The 5,169-nt window shown below is 43.9% G+C and overlaps 1 non-coding gene across 1 annotated transcript; it reads left to right on the top strand.

Annotated features, from left to right (window-relative positions):
• The first annotated feature begins 3,187 nt into the window (after positions 1-3,187).
• Positions 3,188-3,260, top strand: TRNAR-UCU (transfer RNA arginine (anticodon UCU)). The gene has a single exon. It is a non-coding gene; the product is annotated as a tRNA-Arg (tRNA).
• The last annotated feature ends 1,909 nt before the right edge of the window (positions 3,261-5,169 follow it).

Raw genomic sequence — 5,169 nt, 5'->3', positions numbered from 1 at the left:
AATAGAAATAGTAATAATAATAATAATAATAATAATAATAATAATAATATTACAACTTTTCTCGCAATTTATTACTCAGAACAAACAAAAACAACATTAATTTGGAAGTAGATGAATTCTTCGACAACTGTCTACGAGATAAATAATTCATTGAAGAAATATTGTTTTTACTAACCTAATGGCGCAACTTACATCAGTGCAAATAGAATCGTGGGAATATAGATCCCCACTAAGAACACTAATTTAATTTTACTTTATATACACTGCAGTGGATAAGTAATTTGATAAATCTTCGTATAAACTTTAGCACTAACACAATGACAGGAAAAACACGCACTAGTAATATAACCGCGAGATTAAAAACTGGACAAAGCAACTGAAAGAGCTGCCAACTGATTCATTGAGACCTCCCCTATTAGGTTACCAGAGTAAATGTCCGGCTCCATGGCTAAATGGTTAGCGCGCTGGCCTTTTTGGTCACAGGGATCCCGGGTTCGATTCCCGGCAGGGTCTGGAATTTTAACCATCATTGGGTGTACGTGTTGTCGTCATCATCATTTCATCCTCATCACGACTCTCAGGTCGCCTACGGGCGTCAGATCAAAAGATCTGCATCTGGCGAGTCGAACATGTCCTCGGATACTTCCGGCACTAAAAGCCATAGGCCTACGCTATTTCATTTCACCAGAGTAAATTACATTGTAATGCGGGATAACATTTAGGGTCAGTCAAAGATTCTTTGACTCACCTACGAATTCCTTATTTTTGACACAAAAGGAAGATGGATATTTTAATAAGCATGTGTGAGATAGATTGCCTCCACTTACGCTTTACTTCCGAACCCAGACGATGCTACTCTCTAGTGGCAGATTCGCTTACCACGTTCAACATAAGCACGGCCGACTGGATCCCTCGCTGCGCTTCGGGTAGCAGGAGACATCGAGTAATTCTACCCCCTTGCGGGAGAGGAAGTAACTATAAACGGGATCAGTGAAAGTTGATCCCGGTTTACGGTATACTCCGCCGGCTAGGGGGAGTGTTGCAAGCTTGGCAGCGCCTGCGTATTGCTTCCTTCAGGCTACAGGCAAGGGCTCACTTCACATGAGCACGAGCCTTGTTCCCCGGGAGAACGGCGCTATGTGTTCGACAGATCTCGTCCTGATTTTCACAAAACACAAATTCATATCGTACTCAAAACAACGAAAAGGCACCGGGATAATTGTACTGTACATAAATAATATTCCTTACAGTTCCAAGCTACGGGCTGGAGCCCGGTAGCACGTACTGACCGGCCGCCACTGCCTATCTGTGTCGGTGCGACGTAAAACAAATTGCAAGAAAAAGAAGAAGAATTTGAAGTTAAAATTCAGTGAGAGAAAAGTATTTTGAGTAAATACATTGTAAATTGTTCATTGCTCAGGTAACAACACTTCATACTTTGGCTTTACCGTCATAACAGTAATGATTCTTACTTGTCAGTGTTTAAATGTTAAAGTTCAGATTATCTTGGATAAAAATGTGTTGTGTTGCTGTCATATGGCAAATACGACTCCGCCTAAAGGATTATTCAATGAAAGAAAATTTAGGGGTAAAAAATGCGTGATTAGCTGCCACCCCGGAGGTCCGGGTTCGATTTCTGGCCCTGTCACGAAATATCAAAAATGGTACGAGGGCTCTAACGGGGTCCACTCAGCCTTGGGAGGTCAATTGAGTAGAGGGGGGATCGATTCCCACCTCAGCCCTCCTAGAAGTAGTTTTCCATAGTTTCCCACTTCTCCTCCGGGCAAATGCGGGGATGGTACCTAACTTAATGCCACGGCCGCTTCCTTCCCTCCTCCTTGTCTATCCCTTCCAATCTTCCTATCCCCAACACAAGGCCACTGTTCAGCATAGCTGTTGCAGTCGCCCGGGCGAGGTACTGGTCATCCGTCCCAGTTGTATCCCCGAACCAAAGTCTCACGCTCCAGGACACTACTCTTGAGGTGGTAGAGGTGGGATCCCTCGCTGAGTCCGAGGGAAAAGCCAACCCTGGATGAATAACATATTAAGAAAGGAAGAAGATAAATACCCGAAATAGAAACGGAAAACTAAGATGAAAGTGCTAACTACTCTGAGCCACTCCGTAGTTTTGTCCTGGTCTACAGAGTATTCGTGAAATTATAGTGTCCCTTTGCTCTTTTTTTCCTGTTCGAAATACAAAAAGGCACACAGCAATACATATTCGAATATTTCCAAACACAGTTAAAGAAAAGCAAATCACTACACCATTAAAAAAAGAACGAATTAGCACATAAATTAAAATTCTTGTTTAGGACGAAGTTACAGCGAGAAAACACTTTGAGCCACTCATTACATTTGTTCTTGTTTGCAGAAAATTTCTGCTCGAAGTACAAAAAGGCGCACAATTATGTCACAAATTCCAAGAGTTGTAAAAACAATTTGAAAAATATAATCACCACACTACACAATAAAAAATTAAACTCACTAGCGCATAACTATCAGCTCAAATTATCAAGCCTATAAGCACCTTGTTGCGAACACATTGCCGATATTTACCACAGCAAAACAATGTAAATAAAACTGGAAATGCGGCACTTTGCGGTACACAGCTTCCTGTCAATGAGTAGGAGGTCAGTGCTCCAGCTGCATTATGGTGAAACTTTCCAATTACAGCTTTATGCTGGGCTTCACAAGCGATTGTCAAGGCCGGTATAAATAAATAATACAGGAAAATCGAGGTCGACGAGAGAGACGTCGGTCTGGAGGAAAATAGAGGCCGGTATAAGGAGGGATCCAGTCGGCCGTAGAGCCTCGTAATTTCCACCCGCAGCAGCGAATTGCTATAGGCACGGAGCCTATACTGTCTATACTCTCCCACGACTGCCTGTACTTCAGTTTCCTTCTGGGTGTTTTAACAGTAAGTTTTAATTTTTTGGGTGTCGAACGACTTGCTTTATTTCAGGAATCGGCAGTTATCCGCAATCTTTACTTATTTAACATTCAAAACAAACGCGAAATAAAATAATATATACTTAATTAATACATAGTAATCTAACCAACAATAAACTGAAACATTGCACTGTCACGCGAAATAATTTGTAAGTACCTACACCGCAATATTATTCATGAGTTTGACGAAATCGCATTAGCATATCCATAAGATTAACAACTAGGCAGTCATTGCTAGGTCTCGTTGGCGCAGGGGATAGCGCGTTGGACTTCTAATCCAAAGGTCGTGGGTTCGATCCCCAGAAGGGACGCAGATTTTTAACTATGAGTGAACTTCAAAAACAAATATGAATGTCCGATACTGAAATAGAGGATGAAAACTGATAATAGCAATTTCAGTCGTTGATTTTTAAATTGGGGCAAATGATCGTTTATAGGAAGGGGAGTTAGGGATTGGAATAACTTACCTAGGGAGATGTTCAATAAATTTCCAATTTCTTTGCAATAATTTAAGAAAAGGCTAGGAAAACACCAGACAGGGTATCCGCCATCTGGGTGACTGCCCTAATTGCAGACCAGTAGGCCTAGTGATTGGTGGTTACATGTTTGGCGTTACACCACACTTGACACTGGTTAAGAAACGATTGACGGAGTTCGGTGTGGGCTCATCCAAAACCAAGAGTGTGACTGTGAGTGTGAACAAACATACGACTACCGACTACGAGATCCACAGTTGATAAAGTTTTAAGTAGGGTAATCCCAGCTATTGCTAATTTGCCTGGCTGGCACGCTCTGTCGTCGGGTTATGATGTCGTGTTCCAAGATGCTCGAGCTCTTACCCACATTAGACACTACAGGTTCAGGATTATACGGGAAGCTGTGGGAATACGTAGAAATCCCAACAATTTCAACAGGGACACTGGCTATCAATTGAGTAATACTTGGTTGCCAGCCATTAAGGATTTACGTAGGTAGTTCCCTTCCTTGCCCCTTCACTGTTGTTATTTCGTCTGGGTGTTTTCTAAATTCGTACGTTCCTCATCGCCATATGTCACTGGCGTAGCCAGGGGGGGGGGGGGGGGGCAGGGGGCCGCCGCCCCCCCCCCCCACCAAAATGTTTCCTGAAACTAGAGCGAGGATCAGCCATTGTTTTACGTACGGTACGAACAACTTAAAAACTTACGCCGAAATGTTAACTTAACGTACCGTAGCGACGAAAATATACTAGCAAGGCTCACTAGGGCCGTACATAATTCTCCATATTTGTACTGCTTGAATGAAAGAAAAACACTCAGGATTGTGATGCGCGGGGATATTTCTCTGTAGAGGCCTCAGTATTGAGAATGTAACTGTGTGTTGACAAATGTCAAGACATGAGGAAAGGGGCAATTAACAAGGGATTACTCAGTAGGGGACCGGAACGTGACCACCGAGATAACTGGGGCCACGGCCAGATACAGTTGCAAGCTTACAACATCGTGTCAGCTTTTGCACATCGGTTCCAGGAAACAACAATGTCCTAGGTATCCTCAGGTTGTACCGTGGTTGAGAGATGTGCTGTGTTCAAGTTGCAGCGTTGGGAAGACTGTGGCAAGATTGTGAGCTGCACGTTAGTTCCTCATTTGGTGCCATATAAGTAACTTCTTTGAAGAGGGACCGTTTCGTCACTGAGAAACCACAACTATGTGCATCCTCGGTAAGTTATGAAAAAAAAATTTTTATTTTAATTCGAACAGTAGCAAGACAATCGCGGATGCGTGCCTAAGTTCGATAGGTAGGCCTATATATTTTGTCAAATGCCCGGGGACTGATTAGAACCTCAAATGGCACCATCATAAGTGCGGGTAACTATTTTGTACTTGGCGGGCGTGATAACTAGCCGGCCCCGTAGTGTAGAGGTAGCGTGCCTGCCTCTCGCCCGGAGGCCCCGGGTTCGATTCCCGGCCAGGCCAGGGATTTTTCTCTCCACCTGTGGACTGGTTCGAGGTCCACTCATCCTACGTGATTAGAAGTGAGGAGCTATCTGACGGTGAAATAGCGGCCCCGGTCTCGAAAGCCCAGAATAACGGCCGAGAGGATGCGTCGTGCTGACCACACGCCCCTTCGTTATCTGCAGGCCTTCGGGCTGAGCAGCGGTCGCTGGAGAGGCCAAGGCCCTTTCAAGGGCATTAAGTGCCGTGGGGTTTGGTTTTTGGCGTGATAACTGAGTTCCAATTGTTC

Source organism: Anabrus simplex, chromosome 2 (genome assembly GCF_040414725.1).
Source record: "Anabrus simplex isolate iqAnaSimp1 chromosome 2, ASM4041472v1, whole genome shotgun sequence".
NCBI lineage: Eukaryota > Metazoa > Arthropoda > Insecta > Orthoptera > Tettigoniidae > Anabrus > Anabrus simplex.
This window is presented reverse-complemented; position numbering and strand designations above follow the sequence as displayed.